Consider the following 22,475-nt stretch of genomic DNA (forward strand, 5'->3'; position numbering starts at 1 on the left):
TGAGGAAGGTGACAAGCAACGTAGCAAGACACGGCCATAAAAATAGAAATTAGTCAAATTTTACAAGAAAATCACCTAAAATGAGAAGGAAAAAAACATCAACAAGAAATGAGTAAAAAGTTATAGGAAAATTACCTGAAAATATGTTTTAAAAAAAAGTAAAATCAATCAATTTAAAACAAACAAACAACAAAAGTATCCTAAAAGAGTGCTAAAAAATAATCAAATCATTTTTTTAAGTTTTAGAGGTTTTAATGCTCCTGAAAGGTGTCTGAACGCAGCACAAGAAAACGTATGCCAATCCAGGGGTTAAAGGGTTAATGTGGTATGGGAAATTCATGTCTTAACGAAAAACACTTCATAAAGGCAATGTAGACAAAAATAAAAATAAAAGTCATTTAAGATGTTTTTATTAAATCATGACACAGTAAATGCAGAATATATTTAAAAATGTATTTGTATTCATGTATGCCTGATTTACTGTATTTTCATTTAGATTCATAAATCTTCCATAGATGGTAGCTCAAATGTGCCATTTGTAACATACAAATGCATTCACACTCATACCTACTTGCTGTGGATGGGTATAATCTGAATAAATCATGTGGCTCTAGACTTTTCAACTGTTATTAGACTCAATGGATCGAATCCTATAGTGAATGAGTCATTTTTTAAGGTGATGCTTTAAAAAATATGATTTACATACATCTCTTTCACCATGTAAGTTTATGGGATTTTTTTTTCTGTGGGGCATAACATGACAGTATAATTCCTCTGTTTTGCAACTATGAAAATTGGTTTCAAAGCTCACTTCCTGAGGGCCTGGTTTACATTTTGCTAGCTAGCAGTCTTTCCTAACTGTGGATCAATGGATGGCATAAATCCGTCGGCTCAACTGTATATTGAGTCACCTGCATGCATAAGAAAGTGCAATGCTGTCCCCATATGCATGCTTGCCATTTCTCATTAAAAAAAAAAACCTTAAGTACCTTTAAAATTGGCCTGTTTCTTGAAGATACTTTGACTGTAACAGTGATATTACTATGAAGGTTACAGTAATAACTTTCCTAATGTTACAGTTGTTGCTCATGAAGATCAGTCTTCCTGTCCTGCACAAACTCCTCATCCATCAAGTAGAAATATGCGTGTGAAATTTTCTGCCAGGTATCAAATATTTCATCTTTCTTATTATTGCCATTGAGATAAACATTGACATTTTCATTGACATAATCATTAGGATTCTCATTGACATTTTCATTGGGATTGCCATCTGCATTTGTGTTGGGATTATTGGGATTGGTGACCTTGTTACCATCCAGGTTTTTAGTTTGTTGTGGAAGTTCGTGACTTCGAATAGTCATAAGATGTTCTTTGCAGAGTTTTCTTGCTCTTCGTTTTGCTATTTTACTCAGCTCCTTTTTTAGACGGCAGCTCACCTCCGTTGCCAGGAGGTCTTCATAAACCCATCTGTAGTAAGGAGGGCAGAACACGTCCAGCCCAGTCACAGAGTTCCTTTGCCACATCGTCCGTCTGATAATAAAACCTTTACAATATTCAAAGAAATTCCAAAGCAAAAAAGTTCCAGAGATTACAGCAAAACCCCAGACCTGGAAAAGAAACAAAGGTAAATTGTAAACTTCCATTACTTTCCATAGTAATAACCTACACACAGTGCATGAAAACAACCTACTGTCCAAACAAATGTCATAAACAGCTCTTTTGAGCTGAAAATTGAGCAACCTTTTTATGGTAATACCAAGACTTAATTCTCATGTCATGACCAACAATATTGTGACTTTATTCTTGAAATAATGCAATATTTATCGTAAAATTAGGCTTTTGTAATGATGATTTGTGTGATATTATTTCTACTCAGCGGAATTAGGAATGTCTTGTTTTTTATAATCTTTGATAGGATTAAAAAATATGACTTTCTCTAGTAATGTTATGATTGATGTTCTGGTAACATGAATTTAATTCTTTATTTTTTAATATTGACTTTTTTCTTGTAATATTTTTCTCATTAACGCTCTTGTAATATAATGACTTCATTAAAATTCTGACTTAATGTCATAAAATATTCATAATATTAGGATTTTCTTTCTCCTAAAATATGTCAACTTGACTCTTGAAACCTTAGATATTGTTTTTCAGCAGTACCTTGGTGGAAAGGTGAGATCTCCACATTCAGCTTATTTGATTGTTGTCTCTTACCCTTGATGCATTCTTATAATCTGTCTTGATGAGTGTCTCTTCGTAGGTCAGATTTCTTTTGCAAGGAATTCCATTCTGGGAGGTGTTGAGGTTCGTCAGCAGGCAAAAGTACCAATCACCATCAAACAGGACTGTGGACGCCCAAATAGCACTCAGATAAAGATATTTCATCAAAAACTTAACTAGAGAGCTGCAGAGGTTGTTGCAGCAAAAATTACTGCAGCACAAACATATCCATTTTTGGTAGAAAGGCTCAATTAAGGTGACAATCAAGGTTAGGATCAAAGGGGGAACAGCCAAGAACACTACATCGTTTAGATGTACACCTGGTCTGCATGAACAAAAAAAATCCATATCCAATAAGTACTGCAGAATGAAGAAAAGGGCTATGAGCAAGAACATGCTCACAGCATTTGATATGGCTTTGAAAAATCTTGGATGAACATCACTGTGGTGTATCATGCCGACTGAAAAAAGGTTGTATAAAATAATCTTGTTTTCTATTTTTTTTTTGTTTTCTAATAGTTACAAGGTAGTTTAGTTTTCTTCTGCTTCACTAAATTCCTCTTGGTAGATATGTTTTGTCCTCAAATGTTTGAATGGGTTAATGCTCCGTCCTCCACTAGACGAGTGAAAATATGTCATCCACAAGAAAAAACAGGTAATGTTAAGATCTTCTGCAGCACTGACCTTGTCTGAATAGCATTGTCATGGGCAAATTCACAAAGTTTTGCAGCTGCTACACCTCCACTAATAAGACTGCAAAGCACCCACAAAAGGTGAAATGTACCCTTTACTGTGCTGCCAAGCATATAATGTCTGGTAATCCTGTGCTATTTTCATATATTTAAATTATTCAATATGCATACATTTGGTGCAAGACAATGCAAATTAACCTTATTGCAAAAGCAGTCCAATTCACAAAGATTTGTCAATTTGGAGGAATACTCTGCACCTTTTGCTCAGTACTGTGCAGATGGTAAAAGTCTCAGGAAACCATGGGGAGGCAGACTGGAACTCTCACACTGTCGTTAGATGAAAACACCAAGCAGCCACAGGCAAAAAGGCCCCAAGGACATGGAGACAGATCTCATGGTCTGGGACATATAATAAGGTTGGTTTCATTTACTATGAATCAGACAAAGCAGGCAGGCAGGGTTGACAAAGGGAAATCAGTCTGAAATATAGTGCTGTTTTGCATGACTGACGAAGATTTATCTGGCAATAAGTGACTGAGAGGCTGGAGTATATATACTGGCTGTGAGTAATAAGGAACAGGTGAACTAAGTTGGCTTGATGAGGTGGGCGTGGCTTCTGCTGAGGAGTGAGAAAACCAGGGTAAACAGAAAAATATTCACTGAGAGCTGGGTGACTGAATATGCAGAATAAAGCAAGTGACCAGGAATGAACTGTGATACTTTGTGAGTTCCAACGTCATCTCACTCTGAACTAGTCGGATGCTGACAGTTGGTCAGTGACCTTCCACGTCAGCTTATGACACTGTAGTTAACCTTGCCGCATCAACCATGACATGACATTCTGGGATGCTTCTATGGTGATGTCAACAAATATACATGGTGGGATGAGGTCATGATGGAATGACGCAGCCCGTTACTGTGATGTCAACTAATGCCATCCACCTCCCCATCCGCACACCCTAGTGTAGTGCATTTGTCCTCCTTATATTATGTGGTTACCTAAATCGTTCTCACTCTGAACTCGGAACGTCATACGTTGATGCGGCAAGGACACCTAAAATGTCATAGATCGACATAGAAGATCACTGACCGCCCATCACCATGTGACAACCTCTGACTGAGACCTGGTTGTGAATTCAACTGCCATGTATTGACGACAAAAATGTTACGCAAGTGCAATTTAACATATGTTTTTCATTTAACTGTGATACATGCATACATTAACAGCAAACACACATAACCTGCATGCAGTGGTGGATGAAAAAGTAAGATCTTTTACATGAGTAAAAATAATAGTAAAAAATAATACCATGTAGAAATAGTCTGTAACACGTAAAACTACTGTATTTTTTTTTACTTAAAGGTAAAGTCTGCGATTTTGGAGCAAAGTTGTTAATATTCACATGACACACAAACAGCACTCTCCTGGGTGAAAGTCTTGTGTTTGTTTGACCCAGCAATCTACCCAGACTTTCATTGCCATTGATATTATGTCAGTTGCTCTGAGCTTCTAGTATGGCCGCATATAGATTTGAATATGAGTTAGTTGAAAGCCCGGTATGCCTTTTAAAGACACTGAAGTTTGTGTTGTGCATCTGTATTAGATGTTGAGGGGGAGTGTGGCTTTTGACTTGAGAATAGACGGGTTGATTTAAGGATACACACGCGGACTGTTTGCAGACCGTGAGAAGATATTCACTGAATTTAAAAATTTCAGACTCAGTCTCTAAGTAAACCAACAGATGTAATATAATATCTAAATATACTGATGTGCTAAAAGTAGAAGTTCTTTACACTGAATGACCCGTCTCAAAATGCATACTATGTAGTTAAAGGAATCTGTCTGGCTGTAGCCCCTCCACAGACAGAGCTCAGTGCTCACAGAATGGATGAATCACAGCAAAGAGTTCAACAGGCCACTTCACCCAAAAAAGATACTAGAGCATACAATTCACTTAAATACTCAATATAATATATAATATAATATCCATCCGTGATTCTCCTCATCCTCATCTTCCCCCTCTTCATCCAGTTTTCTCCCCTACTATGTTGATAGTGGGTGACAGCATCACTGGGAACACATGCATTTCAACGCCACCACACTCTGTTTTCCTGGAGCCACTGTCCCGGTCATCCACGATAAACTTCCTGGGCTGCTGCACTCTCTCCCATCCTCCATAAACAGGTGATAGTCCATGTGGGCTGTAATGACGCGGCTTGTCGGCAATCTGAGCTGACAAAAAGGGATTTTAACAACCTTTTTAGCCTCCCCTCCCAACACTGTACTGCGGTGCAGCGCTTTCCAATAGACTCCTTAGCCTCGGCCCCTGGATCCAGTTCGCCTGCAGAGCTCTCAATTTTGTTTTTGTTGACAATTTTAACTTGTTATGGAATGACGGTATTCACCCAAGTATTTTGGGCAGCTCACGGGCTGTCCGTTCCCTGTATGACTGGTGCCAGAGCTTGGTCCGCATTGCCGGCAGTAAGTCGAACTCGTTTCCGGTGAGGGTTGGACTCCACCAGGGCTGCCCTTTGTCACCGATTCTGTTCATAACTTTTATGGACAGAATTTCTAGGCACAGCCAGAGTGTTGAGGGGGTCCGGTTTGGTGACCTCAGGATTGGGTCTCTGCTCTTCGCAGATGATGTGGTCCTGTTGGCTTCATTGGGCCGTGACCTTCAGCTCTCACTAGATCGGTTCGCAGCCGAGTGTGAAGCGGCTGGCATGAGAATCAGCACCTCCAAATCCGAGACCATGGTTCTCAGCCGGAAAAGGGTGGCGTGCCCCCTCCGGATCGGGGACGAAGTCCTGCCCCAAGTGGAGGAGTTTAAGTACCTCGGGGTCTTGTTCACGAGTGAGGGAAGGATGGAGTGGGAGATCGACAGGCGGATCAGTGCAGCGTCTGCAGTAATGCGGACTCTGCACCGGTCTGTCGTGGTGAAGAGGGAGCTGAGCCGAAAGGCAAAGCTCTTGATTTACCGGTCGATCTTTGTTCCTACCCTCACCTATGGTCACGAGCTTTGGGTAGTGACCGAAAGAAAAACATCGCGGGTACTTGCGGCCGAAATGAGTTTCCTCCGTAGGGTGGCTGGGCTCTCCCTTAGAGATAGGGTGAGAAGCTCGGTTATTCCGGGAGGAGCTCGGAGTAGAGCCGCTGCTCCTCCGCGTTGAGAAGAGCTAGATGAGGTGGCTCGGGCATCTAATTAGGATGCCTCCAGGACGCCTCCCTGGTGAGGTGTTCAGGGCACGTCCCACCGGTAGGAGGCCCAGAACACGCTGGAGAGACTACGTCTCACAGCTGGCCTGGGAACGCCTCGGGGGCCCCCGGGAAGAGCTGGACGAAGTGGCCGGGAGAGGGAAGTCTGGGTTTCCCTGCTTAGGCTGCTGCCCCCGTGACCCGACCCCGGATAAGCGGAAGAAAATGGATGGATGGATGGATGGATTTTGGGCAGCTCAATGTTGGTGGCTAACATGTAGCATGCCGTCCAGTCTACTCCATGTGATTAACTGTTTTCCATACACACAACACATGCCCCCTTCAAGTCCTTTTCCACCCCTATTAGGGCACCCCACAGTCCCATTCCCCTCACCAGCATCTCCTGCTGTCTTCCTACTGTCAGGTTCTAGTTATTACTTAGAGCACTGCATGGTCACGCTCCTGCATATCTGTCTGACCTGCTCTGTGTACTCTCAGCAGGCCACTGAGGTCTCCTGACCTGGGTCTATTGGTTGTCCCCCGCACCAGCTGAAAACTAAAGGTGATAGAGCCTTTGAGTCTGTTATACCTAGACGGTGGAACGCTCTTCCACAGGACTTGAGAGCTGCGCCCACTGTGGACATTTTTAAGAAGCAGCTAAAAACGCTTCTGTTTAGATAGGCATTTGCTGAACGATTGTGACTATGTTTCTATATTCATTTATTTTCTATCCTCTGTCTATTTATCTTCTGTCCTGTTTTCTGCATTTAAATTGTTATTTTATTGATCGTATTTAATATTCTATTGTTATTATTCTATCTATTTTGTATTTCTTTTATTCTTCGTAAAGCACTTTGTGATTCCTCTCTGTGAGGAGTGCTATATAAATAAAATTTACTTACTTAGTTATGTAATATTTTATATCCTGCTGGTTAGCTTAGTCTATGACAATACATGATCTGTTTTCTTTGTATTATATTTTGTATTGTTAAGATGAGTATGTTAAGTAAGTAATAACTTAAGATGTTGAAGATGGACAATTTCTTTTTTTTTTCCAGTAATGAATTACAGGTGTTGCTAATCAGAGTCAATCTCTCAATCCATCAAGTAGAAATATGACAGTGAAATTTTCTGCCAAGCATCAAAAATGTTGTCCTCCTCATTATCGCCACCAGCTTCGGCATTGGCATCATCACCAGCATCACCATTGGCATCACCATTGGCGTCGCCACCGGCATCATCACCCGCATCGCCATTGGCATTACCACCAGCATCACCATTGGCGTCGCTACTGGCATCGCCATTGGCATTGCCATCAGCATCGCCATTGGCAGAGCCATTAGAATCGCCATCCCCATTGGCATCACCACCAGCATCCCCATTGCCATCAGCATCGCCATTGGCATCACCACTGGCATCACCATTGGCGTCGCCACCGGCGTCGCCATTGGCATCACCACTGGCATTGCCGTCGCCATCGCCACTGGCATCACCATTGGCATCACCATTGGCATCGCCATTGGCATCGCCATTGGCATCACCAATGCCAGCGGGATTTTCACTGACTTGACCATCAGTGTTTTCGTTGACATTACCAATGGGATTTTCATTAATAATACCAAGAGGATTTTCATTGACATTAGCATTGGCATTTTCATTGACACTACTACCATGACTTTCATTGACATTCGCGTTGGGACTTTCATCGACATTGCCATTGGGATTATTATCTGCATTTGAATTGGGATTATTGGGATTCGTGACCTGGTTGCCATCCAGGTTTTCCGACAGTTCGTGCCTCTGTATAATCGTAAGATACACATTACAGAGTTTTCTGGCTTTCTCTTTTGCTATTTTCCTTAGCTCCTCTGTCAAATGTGAGTTCACCTCCTCTGCCAAAAGGTCTTCATAAACCCCTCTGTAGTATGGAGGGCAAGATATAAGGCTCCTTCCCCCCTTGCTCCGTTTCAATACGCCTTTAAAAAATTCATAGAAATTCAAACACAAAAAAAATACAGCAATCACAGCAAAACCCCAGACCTGAAAAAGAAACAAAGGTTGACTTTAACAGTTATTTACTGAAATATTTTTTTTTAGCAGTTCTCTTCAGTTTTTCTTAGTGAGGACATTAAATGACCAGGTAAGTTATATACAAAATATTGCAATCCAAAAAAAATGTTGTGTGCCAAAAAAGGCACATTTGATCTTAAAATACTGCAACTGTTTCCTGGTAATACCAAGATTTTACTGATAAAAACAAAAAGACAACAAATTAGGTACAAAAGTACCTAAATTTGTCTTCTCAAATTCAGTCAACATAAAATATTCATGAAGCCTTGACACCAACATTTTTAAGTCAAAACTAATAATGTATTTTTACAGTGAAAAATTTTGTGGCTTTATTCTTATATCTTAAAGTTTTTCAATTTTTCCTTGCTAAATGACTATTTTCTTTTCATATAATGTTTTGTTTGTCTATCAAACTTTATTGGATGCTGTTTTTTTACTTTAACATTTCCTTTAAAAAAGTCTGAAAAATGATTGTGATATTATTTCTACTTAGTGAAATAACGACCCTATCTTTTTTTTTAATCTGTAGGATAAATAATTTTGACTTTAACTTGTAAGATTATACTTTTTTTTCTTGATATTACAACTTGATGTTTTTGTGACCTCATGAAATATTCTCTTAACACATAAGTGTATAATTATTTCAAAAATCAAATTTAGTATTTCAATTATTACCTTTGTTTTATATATTTTCTCAATAATACTTGACCTTGTAATAATGTGACATATCTTGAAATGCTGACCATTTCATAAAACATTAATTTTGAGCTTATTTGATTGGTGTGTGTTGTCTCTTACCCGTGATTGATTCATATAATTATTCTTGATGAGTGTCTCCTCGTGGGTCAAATCTTTTCTGCAAGGAATTCCAGTCTGGTTGGTTTTGAGATTTGTCAGCAGGCAGAAGAACCAATCTCCATCAAACAGGATCGTAGACACCCAAACAGCACCCAGATAAATCAATTTAATAAAAAACTTGAAAAAAAATCGGCAGATGTTTTTGCAGCAATAATAATTCCTTCTGAATGAACAAATCTGCTTTTGGTAGAAACGCTCAATTAAGGTGATGATCAAGGTGAGGATTAAAGGTGGAGCAGCCACGAACATTACATCGTTTAGATGTACACCTGGTCTGCATGAGCAAAAAAAATCCATTTCCAATAAGTACTGCAGAGTGAAGAAGAGGGCTATGAACAGGAACAAGCTCACAACATTTGATATGGCTGCCAACAATTTTGGAGGAATATCCATGTGTTTCATGCTGAAAAACACTGAGTCCACTCAATACTAAACACTAAATCTTGTTTTCTTAAGGATGATAATACAACGCAGTTCAAATGTCTTCCTTTGCTCCACCAAAACCCTCTTGGTAGATATGTTTGTCCTCCATGTGCAAAACGATCAGATATTTGTGAGGGAAAATGCTCTGTCCTCAGCCAGACAAGAGAACATGTTTTGGCCAAAAGAGCGAGTGGAAATCTTTTATACCTTGTTTGAGCAGCTGTTTACCATATTGTCCCAGCCCCCACTTTTATAACAACCATAGAGCGTGCTTTCGGTTTTGTTTTTTGTTTTTTTCTCTTCTCTCTTAACCAGATTTTTATCATTTCTTCGTCCCTCGCTCTGAAACATCCTGTAAGGTGGATCATGAGCAGTTGTACCTGTAATCTCCTATTTTATTTTATTTTATATTGCATGTTTTGAGGTAAAGATTTTTGGAAAACATGCAATGTGCACATAAAATATTGAGGAGATATATAAAAACATTCAAACTTAAGTGGAATGCTAAATCAGTAAAAAATGATGCGTGAATGTTACAAAAGTAGTGGATAAGCTACAGTATATGAGGCAAATTACATGAAAAAAACAAGATATTAGAGGAGACTTGGAGTGATAGGCAATTATTAATTTGGATTTCAGTTCTAGGATAGAGATAATTAGGATGAATATATTGCTGAGGCTTTTATATTTATTTCAATCCTTGCCAGTTATGATCCCACAAAAACAATTTATAGAATGGGATAAGTGGATATTAAGGTTTATATGGGGTGGGAAGAAACCTAGGAGTAAATATGAGACTCTGCAGCTCCCCAAAGACAAAGGAGGTTCGGCTTTACCAAGCCTCAAGGAACATTTTTTTGCCACACAAATCAGGCCTTTGATTTACTGGTGCATTGATGAGTACAGTTCATTGCTAAATGGAAAGCTATAGAAATAGGAATGAAAGACTACAAGGTCCAGAATCTAATATCACACAAAGGACTATTTGACAAATTAGGTAAACAATTGGATTTGATCACCAAAACCACAGTTGAAATATGGAACATGGTAGTTAAAAAATATAAGTTGGAAAAAGAAACAAAGATCTTGAGTTGGTTTGCATTTGATCCAAAGTTCATACCTGGAATAAAAGATAAAGGATTTAAGCAATGGGTGAATGAGGACATTACTGCAGTGTGTACAATGGTGGAAAAGGGGGAGATGCAGAGTTTCGAAAAGTTAAGGGATAAATTTGGATTGGCGGAACATCAACAATATCGGTATCTACAAATAAGGGACTATTATGAGAAAGAGATTAAAAAAAAGACACAATGAATGAAGTTATTGAGGTCATTAATAATGCCAATAGAGGGGAAATGCAGAGTAATCTGAGTTCTATACAGGAGTCTGATGTCAGGCAGAAAAAAAATTTTCCTTGTATATTAAAGAAAAAATGGGAAAAAGAGCTCAGGGAAAAAATAACTGAGGAGGATTGGTAAAATATATGTAAAACACGATGCATGACCAGAAGCTCCAGAATCTGGAGAGAATTTTGCTGGAAAAATACAGTTAGATTTTGTATAACACCAAAGATTAGGGGGAAACTGATATTGAGACAGCAACCCTGCTGGAGGTTATGTGGACATATGGATGTGGATCATACACATATATTTTCAACTTGTCAAAAATTGAAAGGTTATTGGGACATAAAATGTCTTCCGTTGCTCCACCAAAATCCTCTTGGTAGGTATGTTTGTCCTGTAAGTGCAAAACGATCAGATATCTGTGAGGGAAAATGCTCTGTCCTCAGCCAGACAAGCAAACATGTTTTGGCAAAAAGGGCAGGTCTAAATATTTTATAACTTGTTTGAGCAGCTGTTTACAGCGCCCACATGATAACAATCATAGAGCGTGCTTTCAGTTTTGTTGTTTTCCTCTTAACCAGATTTTTATCATTTCTTTATCTGTCAGACATCGTCCCTCGCACTGAAACATCCTGTGAGGTGGATCATGAGCAGTTGTACCTGTAATCTCCTATTTTATTTTATTTTATATTGCATGTTTTGAGGTAAAGATTTTGGGAAAACATGCAATGCGCACATAATATATTAAAGAGATATATTATGACATAATTAGAAATATATTTGAAGTTAACTCTGTCTTTCTTCAGATGAGTCGGTCTCAAACTCTGATGAAGTTCACAGATTTGCTTGGAGATGTTGTTTTTAAATTCCGTCAGCATCATTTTGAGGCTTTGTTCAAGGCTGTTGTTGCCTTCTACTTCTTGGTGTGATTTTTTTGTCACGTGGGTCTTCTTTCTTTTGTTTTTAACCAGAGATTTCAGATTAATGCTGCTTTGTTTAAGTAGTTAGCCTAATTTCAAGACATTTTGGGAGATTTGTGAGGAGACCAACTCACTGCAACATTACTCGCCTGCTGTCAACCAGAAGTTCCTTCATTGTATCATTTTTAATAATAATGAGATGAGAACTTTTCTGTCTTCATAATGAGCTGCAATGCCTAAATTGAGCTTTATATACCAAATTTAGTGAAGTTGTTGCATCTTAAAAATGATTTAATCAATCTTTAAAATTAAATAAAGCTTTCTAAGTTTTAGCAACTTCAGTTTACTGCTTTACATGTTTGTATTCTGCTGGTTGCAAACGACACTAAAATCTGACAAGCTGATCTGACAAGCTAATAACCTGGTAATAGGAAAGTAAAACAGTATAATTATTAATCTTAATGTATGTTAACTTATCTGATTGTTACATTTTCTTGAAATTTAGCTGTAAATACATAATTTTGTGAAGATGTTGCACCATAAATTGACAAGTGGAATTACCTTGGTCTTTCTAAGTGTTAGCAACTTCAGTAAACCAAGTTAGTCTGATTTAAATTTATCACGACAAAGAGGATTTAACCAGTGATGAAGTTAGTTGATCTGTGAGGTCTGTTTTGCTAACATGTTTAAGAAAATACAAATATGATTGACTAGTTTGCAACCAGCAGAATGCAGATATACAGCACAGTAAACTGGGTTTTCTGAAGTAGCTCAAACTTAGAAAGATCGATTTGATTAAATTTGTCATTTTTAAGTTGCATGATCTTCACAAAATCAAGAAAATAGATTTTTGGTAAACTTAACAATTAGATATAAAGTTAACATGACTAAAGGCAATAGATTTCCAAAATTATTTTAAGTAAGATTACCTTGTCAGATTTTACAGTGTGTGGTTCCCAGTCTGGCTCCTGTGGTTTAAATGGACCAGATGAATGAAACTGGATATGTGTCCCTTGTACAACAATAAAAGTGTTTGAGTGATGATGTTATCTGTGATGAGGAGCTTTAATTTCAGGTTTGTTTTGAAAGGAAGCTGCTCTGGGTTAAACATTAACCATATGTAAGTCATATGCAGCAGGTGATCTTTGACCTTCAGTTTGGTTTAATAAAGAGCAGCCTGCAGAGCACACGGTCCCAATAAGGTCAGCAGAAAATGGTATTTGTCCACAGACCTGGTCCAGGCAGCAGATAGCTGCAGAATGATGAAGTTCATGAGTGAAAATTGAGTAAGTGGAACTTTGATTCAGTCCAGTCTCTGATGTCTCTTTGTTCGTTCATTTGGTTTTTTTGAAGGCTCCACAGCACAAAGTTTATCTGACAACAAACACTTTAACATAAGGATGGAAAGATTATCATTTGAGATTTAGCTAATTATCTGTATTTGTGTTTTATTTTAATTAATATTTTAAATTTCATTAATTAAAAAGTGCAAAGAAAGTGTCTGCATTGGGGGAACTTTTACTATATAAGACATTAGGGAGCTATTGTCATTTACTCTTTATTTTAAATTAAAAATTGACTTTAAAAAAAAGTTGCTGGGAACTTGTTGTATGTGATAATGAAAGTTTCACTTTTGATTAAACTTTTACTAAATGCATTTAAATACAGAAGCCCTAAAAGGACATCTTCCCATACATTTCATTTTCTCAGTTTTCTTGTGACTAAGACATATTTCCATTTTTTTCTCGAGATCACAATTTATTTATGCTGTTATCTCGAGATTATGACGCTCGCTGTCTTGTAATAACAATTCACTTTTCTTGTTATCTTGGGAAACAAAACTGGTTTTTCTCTTGATAACAGATTAATTTATTTTGTTATTTCAAAACAAGGTTTTGTGTTATAGTTAGATATTTGTTATATTCCTAAGTAGAAATATTGACAGAAAGATTTGAATTTTTATTGTAAATGCTCATCTGTTCCAAATATCAGTTATCGGTCTTATTAACTGAAGAGAGACGCAAGTCAGATGAGACTTAATGATGTGCCAATCTGTCTGTCTTAATCTGGAGGCTTCAGGTTATCACCATCATGAAAGGTATCACGATTAACATTTCACATCACATTTGATACTGTTTAACCCTTCATGTTCATAAACTCTCTGTTTACTCTTTCTCTGCTCTTTCACCTGAACCTTTACTTATAATAAACGTATAAATGTATAACAGTTGATACTGGATCTCATTTTGGACTTTAATACTTTAGTTATTTCATGAAGGCTGATTCTTCATGATTATTGAGGCCTGTGTTGGTCAAAGCGCTCTGTCAAATCACATGATCATTTTTACCCATTATCATTTTTGAGTTCTTGACACAGTAGTTTCAGTAGATTCATCCAATTCCAGGGGCACATTTATTCACAAAGAAGCAAACAAAATAAACACACAAATTCTAAATTTCCAGTGCTCAGTCAATGCAAGACTCTGTGTGAATCATGAGCTAATTAATATTGACTAAGCTTTGGCAAAGCCAACTAACCAATAACCTAATTGCAAAATCACACAACACAACAATAACCCATTGTATGGCATTAAATCAATACATGTTATACATAATATGACAGAAGACAGAGACTATCAGTCTTGCTTAGGATATGCTGTTGTCCTAATGCTATGCCCAGTTGTTACTTTACCAGTCGATAAATGGAGGGAAGACGAGCTTAGTGCTACTTGTTACCTGATGGCTGTCTATTATGGATGAGCCTAGTTGAGAGGAGGGGGGGCTCAAGTGCAGTCTTTGCTGTGCTGTGTTTCAGTGGTGCATAGGAATGTGATCACTCTGTGTCCTCACTGAATTAGCAGTTTAGTGCTAATTCAGCACCCATAACAGTCCTACAGCACCCTCCAAACCCTCCTCACCGCTCGTCTGGGAGATGAAGAGGGAAGATTAGCGGAAACATTCTTCATTTGTTAGCTTGGTGACCTTCCGAGGGGTCACATGTCACAGTGGCCAATCATGCTTGAAGAGTGGCACTGAGGTTTAACAAGTGAAGCACCCAGGGAAGCTGAGTTCAAATAGTTGTTCTTTGTTTGATGAATAAAGAAGACAACAGTAGCTATTTTGAAGAGAGCTGAGCTTACAGGACACATGAATAAATAATTTGATGTTAAGGTAAGTTCACAGATTCCAACTTGTTTGTCATTTGACAATGACAAACAAGACATGATTCAAAGACATTATTTAATGGCAAATAACATAACTTTTACTGTTAAAAGTCCCCTGTACCCAGCTGTGTGTTCATGAAAAGTGACCAGTCTAAAGAAACATCTGGAGATGGACGCCATTCTAATGTCCAGTATAAGTAATTAATTGCGATGAAGGACCCAAAAGCAGACAGACAAAACAGAGAAAAAAAGGTTCTTTTATTACAATAAGTGAACTGTGCAGGTGAATGATTAACAAGATGACTGGCTGAGGTGAGGGGTGACCTATGTTTTCTTTACCTGGAGGTGTGAACAGGGGTGGCTGGCAGGAAATCCTGACAGAGGTCACAAAAACAGGTCTTAGCAATAAACAAACTAGCAAGAGGGCAAAAATGGACAGGATGTGTATTAAGCTGCACCTGTCATGCAACAAACCATGTACAGTAAATCATCCTGTAGGGCATGGTTGTTGAGCTGGCTCGCTTGTAGGTAGCTCTCTTTATTGCAGGCAGGTGTGTTGTTTAAATAGTGCCATCAGGTGTGTAGAGAGGAAAAAGGAGAGACGAAACCGAAACTCAACAAACACACCAAATTCACAAAAGTGACTGGAAAAACAAACAAAAATGACACTCATGCAGACAGACAAGAGTAACCTGGGGCCAATTGAGGCAAAAGCTGTTGATTGAAACACCTGTTGTTGGTTTGTTTGAAAATCATAAATGCAAACAGTGTATGGAGAAAAATAATGTGTTATACTTAGGGATGGAGATGGGAAACCTGGTTCTTTTGAGGACTCAGTTCTGCTTTCTTCAAAGCCCAAAAATCAATAACATTTGAGGTTGTCAATACTGATGTCGAGTCCCTTCACATCATTTCAACCCAATCACTAGTCCACATACATCGATGGTCCAATAAAGTTTTTCAGTACAACTAAATTGCCAGCCAACAGGTTTTAAACCAAGCAAAGAAGAAATCCTGGCGGTCAAGAGGGGAGAATAACCTCCAGAGCCAAGCACATCAACATTGTGCATCAAAATGAACCTAAATGCAGAACCTCCGACTGTCTTGGGGTTGAAAGAACTCTTTCAGCTTTGTTAGCTGCTGCTGCTGAACAGCCGACACAGTCTTCATCATCATCCTCTCACAGCAGCAGTGGCAACTAGCCAGCCAAGCTCTGTAGCAAGTCCCGTCAGTTAAAAATAGTAAAATATTTAGAGTAAATATTTAAATCAAAATATTAAAAATTAAAAAAAAAAACTTGCCTCATCTTTCAACCTAATAATATCAATAATGGTATCAATAAAGACTTGGATCAATGAGGAGTTTCTATAATGGTATCAATATCAATAAAAATTAATGATCCCCCATCCCTAGTTATAATTCTTTATGATTCCTCTGCAGAGAAGACCAGGAAAGCTCAGAGGTTCCCAGTGGTCAATCTGCTCAGCAGCATCAAACACACCTGGACTCTGTATTTATGGTCTGTACTTGTACAACAATTACTTTTATGTTTGTTCGATTCACGATTTTCTCCATGCTGCACATTTTAAACCGTCAGATTGTCAGTCTGTTCAACATGGATCTGGTATTTAGTTCTATGATTTTAATTTGACTGTATTATTCATGTCATATTCTGTTCCAGCTGCTGGAGGACAACATCATCACTTTTGTGAAGATTGAGCTGAGAGATCCAGAAGGTTCTGAGCTCCGATTACCCAGAAAGTTCAGAGTCACAGCAAACATGAGGAGGTGTTGGTCGGTGAGGATGAAGAGCAAATGAGAAGTGGCAGCGATGCATTTCTGATCATCACACTGCGGTTCCTGAGGAGAATGAAGCAGAAGGAGCTGGCTGACTATTTGCAGAGCAGTAAGGTGATTTCTCTGAAGATTTAACATGATGGATATATGGGACATTTACTACTGTCTTTATTTGACTTGTAGAGCTTCTTTGTTTTTTCTTTTAAAAAAGAAAAGCCCCCCCATTAGCAATGGAAAAAGTCATCTTCAACTGAGTAACAACAATGCACACAATCAATGAGAAATATTAGTAATAAGATAGAAAAAAGAAGAAGAAAAAAAGAAATTCGATTGTCAAACTTCGAGGAGAAAAAAGAAAAGTAAAGAAACACATTACTCCTCGACATTTGTGTTAAGTCCACCTTTAGACAAACTCTAGGAAGTATATGGTCTGCTAAGAATCCTAGGAAAGGTACAATGAAGGGTTTTGGGGGGAGTCTCCGTCATGATAGGGGCCAGCGACCTATAAGTGTGCTTCAAATCCAGGCCCCCACAAAAATAAGTATGAAGGTTTTTTGACAGTTTTCTCAAGAAAACTGCTTAAATCTCCCATCTTCATATTCAGCTAGCTTGGCATTCAGCTTCTCATTCTCTGAGGGAAGGACCAGAGGACAGACATGGTGCTGTTGTTCCACATCTTCTAGCATGTTGAATCTGGCCTCACTGCTGAAACAGCAACCATCTCCTCTATAACGGACAGATCCTTCTGAATGTCTGTGAAGTGACTTGTTTGGTGTCATGGTGGCCTTGAAGCGCGAGTGGAGTTGAATTGTTTTACCGTCATTTTTTTTTCAAGGGGGAGGCATTTCCCTTGAATGCTTGATAACTTGTGATAAAAGTAAAATATTACGGATTTTAACAAATTATGGCAAAATGAATGGCAACGGTGCTGGAGCCTCTTCCCACAGCAGCCATCTCCCTCCTCACATGATGCCCCCTTGATCTTTTTTGTTGTGTTTTTTTTTCAGGATATCTTGCTGCAGTTGTACAGCGTAGACACAAATCTAACTTGAGGACGAAGTTCCAGTGCAATCCCCAACCCTTCTGAATGAGATCTGCACAGAGCTTTACATCTCAGATGGAGCGTTTGCAGAGGTCAATGATGAACATGAGGTCATACAGATTGAAACAGCATCTAGGACACCAGACAGACCAGAAACAACAATCAAACAAGAAGACATCGTTAAACCTTTTCCTGGAAGAGTTGAACCAATCAGAGCAGTGATGACAAAGCGAGTTGCTGGCATTGGGAAAACGGTCTTAACACAGAAGTTCACTCTGGACTGGGCTGAAGACAACCAAGACATAGAGTTCACATTTCCCTTCAATTTCAGAGAGCTGAATATGCTGAGAGAGAAAAAGTACAGCTTGGTAGAACTTGTTCATCAATTCTTTACTGAAACCAAAGAAGCAGGAATCTGCAGGTTTGAACAATTCCAGGTCGTGTTCATCCTTGACGGTCTGGATGAGTATCAACCTCCTCTGGACTTCCACAACAATGAGATCCTGACTGATGTTACAGAGTCCACCTCAGTGGATGTGCTACTGACAAACCTCATCAAAGGAAAACTGCTTCCCTCAGCTCGCCTCTGGATCACCACAAGACCTGCAGCAGCCAATCAGATCCCTCCTGAGTGTGTTGACATGGTGACAGAGGTCAGAGGGTTCACTGACCCACAGAAGGAGGAGTACTTCAGGAAGAGATTCAGAAAGAGGAAGCAGGCCAGCAGAATCATCTCCTACAACAAGACACAAAGATCACGAAGCCTCCACATCATGTGCCACATCCCAGTCTTCTGCTGGATCACTGCTTCAGTTCTGGAGGATATGTTGAAGACCAGAGAGCGTGAAGAGCTGCCCAAGACCCTGACTGAGATGTACATCCACTTCCTGGTGGTTCAGACCAAACTGAAGAACATCAGGTATGATGGAGGAGCTGAGAGAGATTCTCACTGGAGTCCCGAGAGCAGGGAGATGATTGAGTCTCTGGGAAAACTGGCCTTTGAGCAGCTGCAGAAAGGCAACCTGATCTTCTATGAATCTGACCTACAAGAGTGCGGCATCAATATCAGAGCAGCTTCAGTATGTTCAGGAGTGTTCACACAGATCTTTAAAGAGGAGAGAGGACTGTACCAGGACAAGGTGTTCTGGCTGATGTTCATGTCCACGTGAAATTCATCAACTCTGGAGTCAACCTGATGGCTGAAGAACAGACAACCTCCCTGTGGTCTAAATAATTTAAAGACAAACATAATCTACAATATCTACACAAGAATGCAATGGTCAAGGCCTTAGAAAGTCCAAATGGAGACCTGGACTTGCTCCTACGCTTCCTCCTGGGTCTCTCACTTCATACCAGTCAGAAATATCTACAAGGCCTGATGACACAGACAGGAAGTAGCTCAGAGACCAAAAATGAAACAGTCCAGTACATCAGTGAGAAGATCAATGAGGATCTCTCTCGAGAAAGAAGCATCAATCTGTTCCACTGTCTGGATGAACTGAATGATAGTGAAGCGAATCCAACAGTACCTGAGTTTAGGAGGTCTTTCCACAGATAAACTCTCTCCTGCTCAGTGGTCAGCTTTGGTCTTCATCTTACTGTCATCAGAAAAAGATCTGGATATGTTTGACCTAAAGAAATACTCTGCTTCAGAGGAGGCTCCTGTGAGGCTTCTGCTAGTGGTCAAATCCTCCAACAAAGCTCTGTAAGTACCGGAAGAGTTGGATTCATATATTGTAACTTAAATACTCTGCTATCTTTTCAACATATTGCTAATTTTTACTATATTACTGTCTCTTCAGGCTGAGTGGCTGTAACCTCTCAGAGAGAAGCTGTGAAGCTCTGTCCTTGATTGTCAGCTCCCTGTCCTCTAGCCTAAGAGAACTGGACCTAGGTATCAACAACCTCCAGGATTCAGAAGCAAAGCGGCTTTCTGCTGGACTGAGGAGTCCACAATGTATATTGAAAACTCTCAGGTTACTGTCAAGGTTACTGCAACTTTGCATCCATCTCATTTTTGTGAACACAGTATCTAAAGATTGCTGCGAGGGAGTTTCCTCAAATTTGGCACAAACATCCACTTGGACTCAAGAGTGAATTGATACGGTGGTCACACAACATGTTTTTGGCCATAACCCAAGAACCCTCAAGAACCACCTTGGAACTGCTCTGATTGTATAGATCTTCTGTGTGGAAAGCATCCATGTTTTCACAGAAATGGATATAACCTGTAAGTGCAACTTGACTGATGCACAGAGTATCCAACCACATGGCAGTATATGTTGTTTAACCAGGGAAGAGAACATATTATGTAGTATATCACTGAACTATATGATCGAGATTTCCAGTTTAAATTTCAGTGTCATAGGAAAAAAGTGTCATTAAAATGTAGGTCTGTTAGTTTCCTGTGACCTGAAGGGCAAACAAAGGTCTTTGTTCTTTTCGATTGTTCTTAAATAAACTATCAAAGAGGATTCAATTTTAACCTACATTTTATTTTCCTTCTTGTTGATTGTTGTCTCCTCAGATTGAGTCTGTGTCAACTTTCAGAGAGAAGTTGTGAAGGTCTGTCCTCAGTTCTCAGCTCCCAGTCCTCTAGCCTGAGAAAGCTACCTTGAGTAACAACAACCTGCGGGATTCAGGAGTAAAGCTGCTTTCTGCTGGACTGAGGAGTCTACAATGTACCCTGGAAAGTCTTAGGTTCTAATTCATCAACATGTTCAACTAATGTTCCTGATATATGTTGATAGATAAACAAATTATTCACATAAGATTGTTTCTGCTTATGTCATTTCAAACTAGTGCTTATTTACTTTTTTCCATGAACATCTTCAATTTTATTTTTCTCACTCACTTAAAATATCCGAGAGGACTCAGAGAGTTACCCGTAACATTGTCAGATATTTGATGGAAAAAGTAAGTGTTTGCTTGTGACCAGAAAATCCCACAGTAGTCAATAGTATGGCAGCACTGCAGTAAACACCAACAGGTTATGCAACATGTGTTGTTTTGTGTTTGTGTGCAGTCTGTCAGGTTGTCTGATTACAGAGGAGGGCTGTGCTTCTCTGGCCTCGGCTCTGAGCTCCAACCCCGCCCATCTGAGAGAGCTGGATCTGAGCTACAATCATCCAGGAGACTCAGGAATACAGCAGCTGTCTGCTGGACTGGAGGATCCATGCTGGAGACTGGACACTCTTAGGTATGAAGATGCCTGTTGTAGCTACACTCACTCTGATAGAGGAGGTAGAGCTTGAAACGTTCACACTGTCAGCCAGGGGTCACTACCTGCTTTGGGACACCTTATTCTACCCGCTCAGGTACACTTGCTACTTAAATACACTGTACTTACTTGCTAGGGTGCACTACCTGCCCTGGTACACAGTGCTCTGACCCCCTTCGTCTCTGCAGGGTGGAGCTTTGTGGAGTCCGATGGTTTAGATTAGGTCTGCGGAAGTGTAAGTATCTTTTTGTTGCCTAATCCTATCCATTGTGACAGTCACACTGTTGTGTAAACATAAGGACAGGGCAGCGTCATCCCACCACGTGCATTTGTTGACATCACTATAACAGCATCCTGGAGCATAAACAGCTGACATAGAAGGATAGCTAAAACATCATAAGTAGACACAAAAGGTCACTGACAGAGTTGGGATGAAATTTTTTAATGATTCTGCTTTAGCAGCCTTTGTGTCTTCAGTGCTCAAGTTTTTCCATGTGCTCAGCCCTCGCTGGAAATTATTCAACAAGTCAGCCAGCTCCCTGCCTCCTCTGCCTGCTCCTTTATTTTTCTTGAGTTCAATAAACTCTTTTTGTATATCTACCTGTGTCAGCCTCCGCTTTGGGGTCCAAACAAAACCAAAACCTAGCATGATATAATTATAAAAGTTCTGTTTATGTGTAGAGGGTCAGTCACTCAGAGGTACAGTTAACATAGTTCAATATTTTTCAACTGGTCTGTAGACCACTAAAGACAAAAATAAAGACCTGTCGAAGGCTTATAATAAGGCTTATAATTTGTGAGTCTGACATAGGCCAATATGTTTTCCTAACAGTTCTTCCTAACATTCTTATATATTTCAAAAAACATGAAAAATACAAAATAAAGTTATGAGGCCGAAATGTTACTACTTGAGAATGACCTGTAATGCTCCAAGAATAATTTCTAAAACCTGGAAATGAGTTGGCATTTTACCACTCCCGTATCCCTCGTCTCAAAGTCGATGGGGTTTTTGGTTAGATGCCTAAAATAAGGTCTGTGATTAACACAAGACTTTAACGTTTTTTCTATGGTATAAAATACATTGTACATACCCAACTCGTGAATTTTGAAGTTTTTGTGTGTCTTTAAAAAGGCGGTTGCTAACAAGTAGCTAAATGAGACCATAAAACATTATCATGCTGAACATGGCTTTACAGCCTCCTTGTGGTAGGATTTTAAAGTTGTGACCATTTTGCAGTTTGTTTATAGCCCAACATTAGCTTTTCACTTCTGGCAATTGCATTTAGGCTTCAAACTCTATAATGTTTACCTATGTTCAACATTTTAGTTTAGCATGTTAGCATGCTAACTTTTTCTGTTAGTACAGCTGAGGTTCATGGGAATCACTTTTCAGGTAAAATTTAGATGTTTATTTACAAATCAGTCTGAAGGGATATCAATGTCCACACCAAATTTCATGTCAATCCACAAAATTGTTGTTGAGACATTTTTCTCAAAACCCTTAAATGTCTACCTCATCTGTCTATGTGT

General features: G+C 39.2%; 1 pseudogene; it reads left to right on the forward strand.

Moving 5' to 3' along the window:
• Window positions 1–15,387: 15,387 nt before the first annotated feature.
• On the forward strand, window positions 15,388–21,203 carry LOC121962390 (annotated as a pseudogene).
• The last annotated feature ends 1,272 nt before the right edge of the window (window positions 21,204–22,475 follow it).

The sequence above is a fragment of the Plectropomus leopardus genome, chromosome 23 (genome assembly GCF_008729295.1).
Source record: "Plectropomus leopardus isolate mb chromosome 23, YSFRI_Pleo_2.0, whole genome shotgun sequence".
Lineage (NCBI taxonomy): Eukaryota > Metazoa > Chordata > Actinopteri > Perciformes > Serranidae > Plectropomus > Plectropomus leopardus.